Consider the following 13,892-nt stretch of genomic DNA (forward strand, 5'->3'; position numbering starts at 1 on the left):
TTACTTCGATGTTTTTCGCCTTCTAAAACGGCAAGTTCAGCGGCCCTTGCTTGCCTCGCTGGACGCACCGTTGAAGCAGGCTGGTGTGTCCTCCTCATCTCCAGGCGGTCGTGTCTTCTTCCTGGACCTCTCTGGCTTTTTTCACCCCCAGTGGTCGCGGGCGCTCCTCCTCGACCCTTTTCTTCGTCCCAGCCATAAACTTGTCACCGGAAGTGCGGGATAAAGTTCTTGAGTTACTCTCTCGAGGACCCCAGTGTGTATCTGTGTCCCCGCCCGGGACCCCCATCACACACACACACACACACACACACACACACACACAAATATCCCCTCCCTCCTCCCCCTAGTCGTGCTCGACTCCCTCCCCCCCTCCCACCATCGCCAACCGTCGTTGGAAGGGTGCCAGAAGTGTGTCGGCCAGTGTGAACTCGTCTGCGTATAAGTGTGTCGTGTATGGCTGGCTGCCCAGGCGTGCCACGGGGGCAAGGGTGAACGAGTACACATGAACCTGAAGCTTGAAAAGATAAAGCTGCTAAACACATGAATGTGTCGTCAGCTTTCGTGCTTTATCTTATCTCTGTGTGAGTACGCCAGGAAATAAGCATTCTATGATGCATAGACGCTCCATGTATAACTCTAGGTGATGTTAGGATATGCTTTCCTAGGCTTAGGTCTAGTAAACGATATATATATATATATATATATATATATATATATATATATATATATATATATATATATATATATATATATATATTTTTCTTTTCTTTCGTACTATTCGCCATTTCCCGCATTAGCGAGGTAGCGTTAAGAACAGAGGACTGGGCCTTTGAGGAAATATCCTCACCTGGCCCCCCTCTCTGTTCCTTCTTTTGGAAAATTAAAAAAAAATGAGAGGGGAGGATTTCCAGCCCCCCGCTCCCTTCCCTTTTAGTCGCCTTCTACGACACGCAGGGAATACGTGGGAAGTATTCTTTCTCCCCTATCCCCAGGGATATATATATATATATATATATATATATATATATATATATATATATATATATATATATATATATATATATATATATATATATATATCAGACTATAGTATCTGTCAGTATGTAAATCATGCACAACATAGATGTGTTAAGGTAAGTGTGCAGCCATGCTGAAGTGTGCCAGGGCATTTCATAACGTGTACGACCCAATACACTTGTGGTTCTGGAGATCAGTTAAGGCATATCTTATATGCCAGCGTCTACTTAGGTCAAGGTGTGAATATGCCACGACGTAAGTGCGCCATGTTCTAAGTGTCTGAAAGTATAAGTGAGCCGCTTGGACATGAGTTAATCATCGTGTTGGGAAATAGGTCTTAAGACAATTATAAAGATATATGTGTTGCATAGTTTAGACATATTAAGGTGCGCAGAAAGTAAAGTATGACGCATGTCAGAGAATGACTATGTCAGAGTGTGAGTGTATTAGTATGTGTGTGTGGGTGTTCTCGTCTATGCAGCTGATCTATAGATACGTCTGGCTATTTACTGTACCAGGATACATAACACATGAGATACAGAGATGTGTCACTGTATTACCTTGTCATTCTGTAAGTCTACCAGTGTTGGTGTGGCAGTAGTTACCTGTGAGGTTGCAAAGATTAACATCAGTGATGTTTTACTGTCAGGAAAAGATCTGTTAGTCATCTGGACAGCAACTTGAACCAGGCTAAGGCTTAAGGGAGAAACCTGAGTTACCCTAGAACAAGAGGCAGAGACCTGAGCCAAGCTAGGACAGGAGGAGGGCCCTGAACCAAGCTAGGACAGGAAGCAGAGACCTGAGCCAAGCTAGGACTGGAGGAGGGCCCTGAAGTAAGCTAGGATTGGGGGGCAGAGACCTGAGCCAAGCTAGGACAGGAGGAGGGCCCTGAACCAAGCTAGGACAGGAAGCAGAGACCTGAGCCAAGCTAGGACTGGAGGAGGGCCCTGAAGTAAGCTAGGATTGGGGGGCAGAGACCTGAGCCAAGCTAGGACAGGAGGAGGGCCCTGAACCAAGCTAGGACAGGAAGCAGAGACCTGAGCCAAGCTAGGACTGGAGGAGGGCCCTGAAGTAAGCTAGGAATGGAGGCAGAGACCTAAGCTAAGCTAGGACAGGAGGCAGGGCCCTGAACCAAGCTAGGACAGGAGGCAGAGACCTGAACCAAGCTAGGACAGGGGGCAGAGACCTGAGTTGCCCTAGGACAGGAGGTAAGGCCTTGAGCAAAACTAGGACTGGGGGAGGACCCTGAAGCAAGCTAAAACCTGTGATCAATTCGGGCCAGAGACAGGGACCTGAGCCAAATGAAGGCTGGAAGAGGGACTGGAGGCTCGTTGGGACCTGAAACAAGCTGGTGTTAGAGAGAGCTACAGATGAAAGACCTCAGCCAAGACGAGCTCTTGGTAAACACATGATCTGCCACACTGCCCTGCACCTTAACCTCATCCTCCATCTGTTGCGTCCAGACACTTCGTAAACAGCGGTTCCAAAAGACGTCAGTTTCATCTGTCATTTTCATAGTCAGTTCTGACTGATCAAGAGGCTTTTTTGGTACATGTGGAATCGAAGTCCCTCATATATTCTCATACATTCCTTAGCTATGAGTTGCAGCACTCACAATGAGCTGTGAGCCACAAGCTCGTAATGAGACTCATATCTTGTCATAACTTTATCATGGAGTCATTATTCAGAGTCATTATACGCTAGTTGAATGACGCCAGGCATCACCAGAACCACGTCATCATTAACAGAAAACACTCCAAACACTCCCGAAGTTCCACATGAAACGTGTACAAATCCACCTAAATCCTCTCAATATTCCCATTAGAAATCGCTCACCCACCGCCCTCACTTGAGGACCCGACGAAACACAGCGGAAAACGTTGAGTGGAGGGAGGAAAACCAATGCCCATCGACCCCCCTCCCCCCTCCCCCCCTCCTCCCTCCCTCCCTAGTCTTCTTTTCTTAGTCACTTGTTGTCGGCCGTAACGTTTGTACGTCGGCAGGATTCACTTGTGCCCACCAGTTCCTCAACGGTCGCCGTCCTGCCCAGACAGATCCTTCGGGGGGGCCGGCAAGGGTCCGGGATGGGGGAGGGGGAGGGAGGGAGGGAGGGAGGGAGGGCTAGAGGTGAGGCGGGGCAAGTCCTTCACTCTCTTTTGATCAGTTCTTCACTGGTCTCCTAAGGAACTCTTCTTCTCCTTACATTATCTGTCAAAGGGATCTCTTATCTCTCTCGTCCAGTTGTAAGGATCTCTTATCTCCCTCCTCTTGTCTCGCAGGATCTCTTGCCTTCCCTGCTCTGTATCTATGGAGTTCTTACCTGCCTACCCATGTTCTTGTAAACATCTCCCACACGTTTTTGATTCTGTCTCATCTCTATCTTCTGGGTCTAGGAACCTCTCACTTATCTGCTGTGGTTCTCGAAGTCTTTAGCCTTCTAGTTCTGCCTCTGTGAAAGCCTTAACTACCCTGAAGTTGTTCCTTCCATCTCCCTGTTATGCTCTAACGTGTCTTTATCACTCTCTCTTTTACTTGGCTCTTAGATATCTTATCTCTTTACCTCAGTTCTCATGATCTGCATAACCACATTGTCTGTGGTTGGACGAATGATTCAATATTCTTACATTATTCCTCATCTTCCGTCTTTACTACAGTGAACCTTCTTATTGCTGGCTGTCACCAGTATTGCAGCAGATCTTTCAACACTTCAGAGCTCTACCAGTGTAGCGTTTGCTATACGTTCCTTGAGGTTTAACAAGAGCGATCAAATATACATCATTTTCTCAGCTGATATGTGACTGTGTCATCTGTATTGTTTGGTTATGATTTGTCTGTACTCTGTGGTTCTAAGGGTCAACCTGCCCATGCTCTGGGTGGTTCTAAGGGTCTAACCTGTCCATGCTTTTTATGGTTCTATGGGTTCAACTTGTCAATACTATCTTCGGTTCTAACCTGTCTATACTCTCTGTGGTCTTCAGGGTGTATATCCTGACTTATTCTATGTCTCTGACCCGTCTATCCTCTCTGTGGTCTTATGAGTCTAATCTGTCTATATTAACTGTGGTTCTGTTGGTCTGTTCTGTCTATACTCATCGGCGTTCTATGGTTCCATCCTGTCTATTTACACTGTGGTTCTAAGGTTCTATTTCACCTATACTCACTAAGGTTTTTTGGCTACAGTGAAGCAATGTTCTTATTTTACACACTGGTCATAGGAAAGATTTCAAGTTGAATGTCTCTCTTATATTCACGGCTCGCTAATTATACACACACACACACACACACACACACACACACACACACACACACACACACACATTTTTTTTTTTCCAAAAAGAAGGAACAGAGAAGGGGGCCAGGTGAGGATATTCCCTCTAAGGCCCAGTCCTCTGCTCTTAACGCTACTTCGCTAACGCGGGAAATGACGAATAGTATGGAAAAAAAAAATATATATATATATATGGGCATTTATTACGAGATCTTTTCTTAATAGGTGCCTAAAAATGGGCAGAATTGTAAATGTATACATGTGCCTCTGTGGTGTGGTGGTTAGTGTTCCTGGTTATGAGCCTACACGGAATCAACCAGGGAGGAGTCTGCATGAGTTCGAATCCAGGGCGCGGCAGTCGATCTACACCCAACCCAGTTGTTCAATTACCTTTAAGGGCTGGTCGATGAATGGATACCTGGTGTGTGTGTGTGTGTGTGTGTGTGTGTGTGTGTGTGTGTGGGTGTTTACGATCCGTAAAGGAAGCCGTAGAAACAATGGTTACATCTACAAAGACCAAATAGTTGGACTCCACCGGTCCTCCCTACCACCTCCTTATTCTCTATCCTCCTCTCCTTCCCCTATCCCTACCATATCCCTATCCTCCTCTTCCTCCTCCTCCTGCATGCCTGCCTGCCCACTGACCAAACCAGAAGACAAGTGGACCATTAAAGACCCACCCCTGGTGATCAAGTTACACCAGAGGCATTAAGTCCCTTTCCTTGCCTCTCCAAAGCCCCATTCTCTCTCTCTCTCTCTCTCTCTCTCTCTCTCTCTCTCTCTCTCTCTCTCTCTCTCTCTCTCTCTCCCTCTCTCTCTCTCTCTCTCTCTCTCTGGCCAACCCCTCCCATCCCCCCCCCCAACACACAGGCTCCGCTCTATCCCCGGCTACTACCCCCAACATGACGTCATGCACTGTTACATATTGTGTGTTTTTCCTTCCGAGCCAACAGGCATCGACCACCCTGCAACAACGATACACCTACGAATCTCTCTCTCTCTCTCTCTCTCTCTCTCTCTCTCTCTCTCTCTCTCTCTCTCTCTCTCTCGTGACTGAAGAAGGAGAAATATTTCTGCAGGATTAAAGGAGACCCAAGAGAGAGAGAGAGAGAGAGAGAGAGAGAGAGAGAGAGAGAGAGAGAGAGGTCTCAACACATCACTGGTGGAGGAGATAACATGCTGCAAAAGAAAGAACACAGTGAGCCATAGAAATGGGACAACCATAATGGTACAGATGGCATTATAATGTGAAACAGACGTGAACGTAAGGTGGATGAAGAAATGGGACAAATATAAAGGAAAAACTGAATCTGTAAATGCTTTTGAGACATAGAGATGTAATCCCTCCAGGATAATAAGGACATAGCAGTGCAACAAATTGGAACAAAGACACAGACATAGACAGGATGTTTGTCACTCGAAACCAACTCAAGCTGAGAGCAAAGCCAGGGTTGGAATAATCCCATACAATGGAACAGTCAAACATAAGAGAAAAGATCAGTGGAACTCATCCAGTAGGACAATAGTATCTTCCGGTCATGGAAGAAATTCATGGACTGAAATAACTTCCACTTGAGCTGATGTGAGCGTGGAACCGAACTATGGAGTGAGGCTAGATCATGGAATGGACCAGGCCTAAGAATGGAACAGATCTTGAGGAATGGAGACCACAGGAGCGGCTCCACTTGAAGACGCACGAGACAGAAGCAAGGGTACGAACTGCGTTAGTGTCGCCGAGGTCTTCTTCAGGAGGACTTCGGCGGGTGCTTCTGCAGGAGGTGAGGTGTATGGTGACATGAGGAGGCTGGGTAGGAGCTGCGGCAGGAGGGGACGCAGGAGATGCGGCAGGAGGGGACGCAGGAGATGCGGCAGGAGGGGACGCAGGAGATGCGGCAGGAGGGGACGCAGGAGGTGCGGCAGGAGGGGACGCAGGAGATGCGGCAGGAGGGGACGCAGGAGGTGCGGCAGGAGGGGACGCAGGAGGTGCGGCAGGAGGGGACGCAGGAGATGCGGCAGGAGGGGACGCAGGAGGTGCGGCAGGAGGTGTAGCAGGAGCTGCAGCAGGACATGCGGCAGGAGCTGCAGCAGGACATGCGGCAGGAGGTGCGGCAGGAGGCGGGCAGGTAACAGTGTGCCCCCCCCCCCCCCAAGGCGTCAGTGGCGGCATTTAAACGTTTTCACCTGTGAACCTGCGTCCTGGAGGAGGAGGAGGGGGGGGGGAGGAATTCCTCCCCCCCTCCCTCCCTCCCCCACCCGGGGTGGGTGTGGCTAGAGGAGGGGGAGGCCAGCCTCGCAGGTACCGGGGGGGGGGGGGAGGGTGATAACCGGAGGGTGTGTAGGGGAAGAGAATGGTAAGGAGGGGGGGTGGGGGTGGGGGTGGGGGTGGGGGAGAGGGGATGGTGTGGTGTGGTGGTATGGTGATGTAGGGGTGTGTGGGGAGGGGTGTTGTGGTATGGTGCTGGGATGGTGATAGTGGTACACTCTGGCCGCGGTGATAGTGCGAGGTGATAGTGAGGGTGTTGATGGTGTAGTGGCAGGTATGGTGATGATGATGGGGTAGTGTGGTAGTGATGTCATGATGATAGTGATGACGTTATGGTGATGGTGATGACGTTATGATGATGGTGATGACGTTATGGTGATGACGTTATGGTGATAGTGACGACAGGATGGTGATGGTGGTACTGCGTTGGTGATGGTGGTGATGATGCGTTGGTGATGGTAGTGATTATGGTGATGATGATGGTGATGGTGATGATGGTGGTGATGGTGATGGTGGAGACGAAGGATTGTGGTTCCTGTAATTTGGGCAACAGTAGACGAGTGATGGGTGATTATCATCAACGCTGGGGATGGAGAGGAGGACAGTGATGGTGAAATGTTGGAGGAACGGGGAGATGAGGGAGAGATGAGGCTGGTGGAGATGTCTCATGTCACCTCCTGCAGCTGTTGGTCCTGCTGGGAGACGACTGTAACTCACAACACAGGCTCCATGTTGATTTGGTCACCCTCACAATGAGTCATAACTCACAATTATGGCTCCATAGTAACTTAGCCACCCTCACAATGAGTTACAACTCACAACACAAGCTCCATGTCAACTTGGTCACCCTCACAACGAGTTATATCTCATTCGTTGGCATCAAGTCGTTTCCCGCCTGTATACTTCCGTTTCTTAACTTCCTCTCTGATATCTCTGGGTTCTGTGTCCTCGACCATATAATATCGTCTTATGATATCAGCTTCGCTTGGCTGTTCAAGTTTCTGGTGATGTTTCCACTATCCAGTCATCTAGTTACTGGATTTTGCACAAGAGAGTGAGCACACACACACACACACACACACACACACACACACACACACACTTCAGTATGGCGAAAGACTGTAAACACCATTATTCGTATCAAATCTTCAAGATTCATCTGTGGCGACTTGAGAAATATATATCCTTCCTTACCCCATTATTCACAGACCTATAGAATATTCCTTCAAGCTCCTATAATCAATTGTTAAATCACCTGCTTCAAAAGAGTATAGACATCTATTCATAAAGATAATAGAATGTTTATTATCTCCGATGTTTCAATATTTTCAAAATTCTTGTTCGGTCTAAGTCGAGAAAATTAATTGAAAAAAAAAGGTATGATACAGAATTTTCCGGAGTTAGAAAGGAAGATTGATGTCGTCTCTAAGAATGTTGTCAAATCTTATGATCATACTACGTCTCATTATTGTAGATCCTTCCTCTCTTATGTTGTACCATAACCGCGCTTAATTAATCCCGGGGGGGGGGGGAAGGGAGACCCAGATCGCGCCATTAATCCACATTTTCTGCCCGGCTGAACCTCCTTTCGACTCGTCAGCGGTCAACAGGAGACTGTGGAACAAGAGGCTATATGCGGCGTATCAGAGGCCCACAATATATCACCACCACCCAGCTCACAGCCACACCGGAAAATTCTCGCAGGTCTTCTGTCGCCGGAATGTCCCGCGGGGGCCAGCTATTACCCGCGGGAACGCTCGCCATCAGACGCCATTTGCGTCATCCGAGATATTACAGGTAAATGTCAACAATGGTGTTGGACTCGTCTGGCCATGATGGTTGGCGGGGCTGCCAGCAGCTTGCGGCAGACCAGACTTTAAAAATCGTCTAATACACCTTCCACAGCGACGTCAGAGGTATTCAGTCATTTGCGAATATCAATCCCGAATACTTTAATCCGAATATTATCGATGAATAGCACGTCTAAGGAGTGGTATGTTATGAGGATTAATCTGGATTCGGATGTGGTATGGCTGGCAGTCCACTAGGGTATTGTCAGGTGGCTATTGTCGGTCGTGATGACTCCGACGACTGATTCTGATGGATCACACCCATCCATTGTCACCTGCCCAATACCCGCGCCGTCCCACGCCCACGCCGCTTCCCACGCCTACACAACGAGGGCCCATGCTGGGGCCCGTGTGTCTTTCGAGCTGCCCAGAGACCAGCGACCCTTGCAGGAGGTTTCCTTAATACCCCCCGTGCCCAGGCAGACAAACTGACTGACCAAGGCTACACAGGACTCCTCCTCCTCCTCCGCTTCCACGCCCTCACTGTGGTGTCTAACACTACACCGGGACCTTGTGCCAAGCCCTCTTAGGTGAGGGACTCCTGCTGTAGGAGTGAGGCATCAAGGGAAACCTACAGAATCTCAACGAAGCATTCATAAACACCGTCGCAAGTGTTCATGGCTTCGACAGCCTCTGCGTACAAGATGACACCTCTGTTCCTCCTCCACTCCTCCCAAGACACGAGCTAACTGTGGACGCCTGAAATAAGGCGAGAGGAACGCTCGCCAGTTGCGTATCTCCTGACAAACATTTGAGTTTCTTCTGTGATGTTTATTGCTGAAGGTTATCAAGAGAACAACTTTAAGTGACAATTTGCAGCGGATATTTTTGGTCTATTGTGTTACAAAATCTTCAGTGAGATGTTAAGTTAATGAGGCCATCATTATTGTGCGTGCCAAGCATAGAGATGGTAGGTTAAAAGTGTCCAGCTCAGGAGGTGGAGATAGGCAACCTGATTACGACTAATCAGCTGATGTTTGTTTACCGTTAGCGACCGCGGGACGTAGGGGGATTAGAGCAGCGCCTCTGGTGGTGTGTGGGGGAAATTATAGCTACAGAAGCGCCCCTGGTAGTGGCCGGGGGAAGTGTGTGGACTACAGCAGCGCCCCTGGTGGTGGTAGGGGAACGAAGGGACTACAGCAGCGCCCATGGTGGTGGGCGGGGGAAGTAGATACTACAGTAACGCCATCTCTGTATCAAAGTTACTCGGTGCTCCTTCCGTCAGTCAGTTCCATCGCAGATACTCATGATCCTCCATGAGAGAGAGAGAGAGAAAGAGAGAGAGAGAGAGAGAGAGAGAGAGAGAGAGAGAGAGAGAGAGAGAGAGAGAGAGAGAGATGTGCTCATTTTCATCGTCTCTTGAGATATCTTCATTTCATTGTAAGATGATCATTCAATTCATTCTTTCTTGCCTCTCACCACCGTCCAGTCTCTCTCTCTCTCTCTCTCTCTCTCTCTCTCTCTCTCTCTCTCTCTCTCTCTCTCCAACATAAACTACTGTCCTTCTCCACCATGTATCACTCGTCCTCTCCTCCATACATCACTCTCCATGTCCACCATACATTCCTCACCTTCACCATACATAGCTCATATTCTCCACCATGTACCTCTCTCTCTCTCTCTCTCTCTCTCTCTCTCTCTCTCTCTCTCTCTCTCTCTCTCTCTCTCTCTCTCCACCCCATCACCATTCTTGCATCCATCGTACAGAATGAGCCTTGGCCACGTCTGCACTGGTAAGCGTTGCTGACCAAGAGTCAACACGTTCTAACTCGGGGTCGGACCCGCATGGGTTCGAATCCTGAGAGAGGCAGTCGGCCTCCACCCAGCCTAGGTGTTCGTCCTCCCCTTGTGGCTGGTCGATAATAGGTACCTGGCTTAGGCTTGAGTGTGTGTGTGTGTGTGTGTGTGTGTGTGTGTGTGGGACAATACGAGTGTACAACTCTCTCCCCACAACACACGAGCAGCAATTACACACACACACACACACACATACGCACACACACACACACACACACACACACACACACACACACACACACACACACACACAATGAGAGGCTCAAAGATACATAAGAGTGTGTATAAAGTATGATAATGATAATATTGATAAAAACAAAATAACCTGCATAAGTGTGGTACAAGAACATCGTCACACGATTTCAGTCGAGTTAAAGTTTCAAACATACTTGGGTAGTATATCAGAGCAGTATACTGCAATGTAGTATACTTTAGCATAAGTGGATATGCTAAATATATAACCATTCGTAGGTCATGTGTTGGATCAACTATAAAAACCCATTTTCTGTAAAAAAGAAAAAACTGATTTTCAAGTTTTTAAGAAATGAATTTTTCAAAAATCTGATTTAGACCTAAATTCGTCATATCCGGTGAAGGCTGCATGTGGATGCTGAAGGACTAGGGTGGCGATGAAGGTCATGGGAAGAGCTGCTAACCTAACCAACACCTGGAGTGGAAATAGAAAGCTCCTGAGCAGGGGAGAAGTGAGGACAACACTGGGGTCACTAATGTATCTGGATGAACAGGGCCGAAGTTAACTAGTTCTCATTGTGTGCCCCGGCCGTGTGGTCTGTGGGCCGTGGGTCCGCGACCGTTACTGCCTGTGGTGACCTCCTCTCTCTCTCTCTCTCTCTCTCTCTCTCTCTCTCTCTCTCTCTCTCTCTCTCTCTCTCTCTCTCTCTCTCTCTCATAAGCGCCAGTTAGCCACGGTCTTATCCTCGTCTCAATGGCTGGAAGATGGTAAAGTTGTGGTGGTGGTGGTGGTGGTTTTTTGGGTGTAGGGGGTTGTGGTTGTCGGGGGTGGTGGTGGTGGTGAGTTGTAGTGGTCGTTAGTTGGGGTAAATGGGGGGTGGGGGTTGTGGTGTTTTTGATGGGTTTGGAGGGGGTGGGTTGTTGGTGTGGAGGGTGGGGAGGGGGGAGGGGTGTGTGGCTTTCCCTTAGCGTGGCTGACAAGGTCCACGTGTCAATGAGGGGGAGGGAGGGGTATGGACGAGGATCCCAAGACCCCTCCACTACGAACTGGGGCCCGCCCAGCACAAGCGAGGGTCCCTGGGCCCGCCCACCACAAGCCAGGGTACCTGGGCCCACTCAACACCAGCCAGGGTCCTTCTGCCCATCCAGCACCAGCTAGAGTCGCTGGACCCACACAGCATCAACCAGGGTCCCTGGACCCACACAGCATCAACCAGGGTCCCTGAGCCCACACAGCATCAACCAGGGTCCCTAGATCCATACTAGCACCAGCCAGGGTACCTGGGCCCACTCAGCACCAGCCAGGGTCCTTGGACCCACACAGCTTCAGCCAGGGTCCCTAGACCCACACAGTACCAGTCAGGGTCCCTGGACCCACACATACCAGTCAGGGTCCCTGGACCCACACAGTACCAGTCAGGGTCCCTGGACCCACACATACCAGTCAGGGTCCCTGGACCCACACAGCACCAGCCAGGGTCCCTGGACCCACCCAGCACTAGCCAGGATCCCTGGACCCACACAGTACCAGCCAGGATCCCTGGGTCCAGCCAGCAGATGAGTGCAAGTACTGTGAGGGAGGCAAGACGGTAATTGAAGGAACATTTGCTGCTGGTGCAGCAAATGTTCCTTAAGATGTATCTAATTCCTTGAGATATATCCAATTCTCTCCGTGTGTCACATATCCTTGAACTTCACATCCACAAGTCTTCATCATCAACAAGAAAAAAAATATCTGAACGAAAGTCTCACTTGGAGAAAAATGGAGAGATGTGAGAGGATGTTTTAGGTGAGAATTGAAACGATTTGGACCATTCAGTTCAGGAGGGCCTTGCCTGAGGCCACAGGCAAGTCTGGAAACAATAGCTCTCTAGATCGCCCCACATCTGTCCAACTTCTAACCTGCGATCTCCGGCCTGGGACGAGTTACTCAGTTCATACATGGCAGGTGGTGTTAACGGTGTGACACAAACCCCTGACCTACCCAAGATTGACCTACGATATTTACAAGTATAATGTCGTTTGATAGTACAAAAATATCAAACTCGTACTGAATTATATTTCTGGGGGTCCTCCAGTGCACTTTGAGTTGACATCTGCATCCAAAACACCCCACATCTGCCTCTCTATCGTCAAACACATGCAACAGTGTTTCAAAATATTTACTCCATCCCTTCTTCACCTGACTACTGCCTGTTACCACTTCCTTATTTGCCCCCTTCATGTTCCCATTTTTTTCTCTTGTTCCCCCTCACACTATGAACCTCCTTCTAAAGTATATTCTTATTCTCCTTGAAGTTTGCTGATACTTACTAAGCAAAACTCTCATTTGCCCTTCTTTTTCAGCTCCTGAACCTTCCTCATGATCTCTAACCGCTCTCTTTTGCGCACCTTTTAGTCAATCATATTCTTTCCCGACTAATAACGTCCATCAACACAACATATTGCAGCTCGCTACCGTTTCCTTGCATACCCACTTCCCACTCTCGCACGCTACACACTTCTCACATATGTCAGCTCTACTTCCTTAAATACCTACCATTCCTTACCCAAGTACTTGCAGTTCCTCACTTACTCCAATAGTTTTGTTTACATTTATCTCTCACCATTCTACACTCGACCTCTCCTGGTGGCTTTTCACGCAAAAATCTTAAGCAAGCTCACTCACTTTCACCATCCTCTTTTCGCTCTTTTTCCGAAGCTGCTCCAGGCCTTCACACTCGCCTCCACCAAGTTGTGATCAGACATCCCACCAGTTGCCCTTCTCAGCTCTCTCACATCCAAGAGTCTCCCATTTGCATGTTTCTCAACCAGCATATAATCCAGCGGTGCCTACTTACCATCTCTCGTACTCACCCACGTATACTTATGTAACGTCCCTCTTTTTACACCCTATATCCTCAATCACTATTCCTTTTTCAGCACACAACTCCACAAGTTGCTCGCGATATCCATTCACAAAACTGTGTACCCCGTGCCTGCCCCAGCTAGACCCTCCACAGTCTTCACTCAAATTTGAGTCTGATCTAAACTCCTTCCATCAAAATAGCCCCAACCTCAAGCCAATTGCGCCTTATCAGGTGAATCTAATTTTTTACAGTCTAGCTGCTGGTTGCTACATGAAACTTTAGTATACCCTGCATAAACAAGCCAACACCTAAAGCTGACAGTCGGACAGCTAAAATTGGCGGGCCAACAGCTAAGATTGAAGGGGTCAACAGCTAACAATGACGTGACAGGAAATTAAAGAGACGGACCAACAGCTTTGCAGCCCAGCTTACGATGATTAGTCAACAGTTTACAGTGACGAGCCAACAGCTTACAGTGACGAGCCAACAGCTTACAGAGACGAGCCAACAGCTTACAGTGATGGATCAGCTGCTTACAGAGTTGAGCCAACAGCTTACAGTGATGAGTAGAAGCTTACAGTGACAAGTCAACAACTTACAGTGATGGGTCAACATCATACAGTGATACACCAAAAGTTTACAGGTTACAGTCCCAT

Source organism: Panulirus ornatus, chromosome 30 (genome assembly GCF_036320965.1).
Source record: "Panulirus ornatus isolate Po-2019 chromosome 30, ASM3632096v1, whole genome shotgun sequence".
Classification (NCBI taxonomy): domain Eukaryota; kingdom Metazoa; phylum Arthropoda; class Malacostraca; order Decapoda; family Palinuridae; genus Panulirus; species Panulirus ornatus.